This window comes from Protomyctophum parallelum (assembly GCF_964188405.1).
Source record: "Protomyctophum parallelum genome assembly, chromosome: 23".
Lineage (NCBI taxonomy): Eukaryota > Metazoa > Chordata > Actinopteri > Myctophiformes > Myctophidae > Protomyctophum > Protomyctophum parallelum.
The window spans coordinates 15,163,111-15,164,760 of record NC_139715.1 but is presented as its reverse complement, the minus strand read 5'-3'; the positions used below and the strand labels follow the sequence as shown (position 1 = coordinate 15,164,760).

Here is a 1,650-nt window from a genome sequence, read left to right as displayed (position 1 = left end):
CGCATGTCCGCCAACCTTAATCCGGTCGTTTTGGTCTACTGCCGACTGAGAAACGACAAGCCTCCTCAAACCCAAACCTAAACATAACCGCAAGCACGTAGCAGCGTGGTCCCAACCTTTAATCGTCATTTACGTTTTATCAATGCCAATCGCAGCCAGTAGGCTTCCAGACTACATGCATGCAGTACTGTAGGTCGATAAGATCGGCTTGATAAGTAACCTACTGGGAATCATCGGTTGATTCCATTGAAAGCGGGTGCGAATCACGGTCTAGGGGACGGCCCTCTGTGGAGACTGTTGATGCTGGACGCTGCTTGCAAGCTGCAGCTCGTAGGCCTTGGGGTGGATCTCGAAGCCGTACAGCTTGGGGACAAAGTGGCTGCTGGGCCTCTTGGGCCTGTAGTCGGGATGCACCATGAACAGCATGTGAGGGAAACCCGTGCCGAAGTAGGCTCCGTCCGTGCGGTGGTGCCTGGACGACATGGGCGTGTACACGTCCATGCACTTCGGACAGTACAGCTTCACCATGGCCTCCCCGGGGACGTCCGACAGGCCGATGGGCAGCACAGGCTGGTCGTCGCAGTAGACCCGGAGGCAGCGGCCAAAGTCGCCCTGCTGGTACTTCTTCAGCATCTGCGCGATGCCGCGGTTGGTGAGGACGTAGCGCGCGTGGATGAGGCCGTACAGCGTTTCGGCCGACTGGTCCAGGTCGATCTGGTTGGCGAGGTTGTCCTGCTCCTCGTCGGGCTCTATGTCCAGGATGAGGTCCAGCGCCTGGCGGTAGTGGGACACCTGCTCGCTGAGGTCCGTCAGGTTGAACTTGTCCTGCATGTAGTCGTCGTCCACCTCGCAGAAGAACTCGTTCCCCCGCAGCCCGCAGAACCAGGAGATCCACGACTCTTCTTCCGAAGTGCTCATCTCCTGGAGGACCTATATGCTTGCTGCGTGCAGCCGCCTCTTCCACTCCTGTGAAAGTGTATGCGTTTAATTACTGGTCCGGGAAAAGCGGGTATGCTGCAATGTAATGGATTAGATGTATACTGTGTATAAGATGGAGGGCGTTCTGGGAAAAAATCGGTGGGGCATCGATTATTCCAGGGCGGTGGGATGAAATCAATGCTCCAATGAGCAATGTAATGCAGTCCTCTGAGTTCTCTTAGATAGACTACTACTGTCCTATATCTGACGTGAATGATGTCACGGCAATACAAATGTCCATATTTGGGCACGGCAGTGGAGGACATCGAGGCAAAGCAACAACAACATTGTCTTCAATGTTTGTGTTTACACACTTTTATCTTCAAGGTTTGAAGATATTTTAATTGAGGGGCTAGCGCCCCTCAATTAAATAATACATCCACTGAAAAGACACTGAAGGCCCCAACAAAAAAAAGTAATTTCCTCTCAAAAGCCAACTGTGAGAGGTGGAAGTAGGTAATGCTGACTAACAGCACAATGCTAATCACCCCTTCCCAAGCGTGTCTGGGGACCCCCAGGGGTCCTTACGGCAGTTCCAGGGGGTCCCTAGCAAAATGAGGAACAGTACATCTTACAGTGGGCCATACGTAATGTTTCGGTTTATTCGGAAGCTACAAGCCCACACAATAACAACGCATCACACTGCAATGCGTTAGTGAGCTTGCAGATGTG

The 1,650-nt window shown here is 52.7% G+C and overlaps 1 pseudogene across 1 annotated transcript; it reads right to left on the bottom strand.

Moving 5' to 3' along the window:
- Positions 1-263: 263 nt before the first annotated feature.
- Positions 264-918, bottom strand: LOC310854314 (casein kinase II subunit beta-like; annotated as a pseudogene). The gene has a single exon. The product of its transcript is annotated as a casein kinase II subunit beta-like (transcript).
- Positions 919-1,650: the final 732 nt, after the last annotated feature.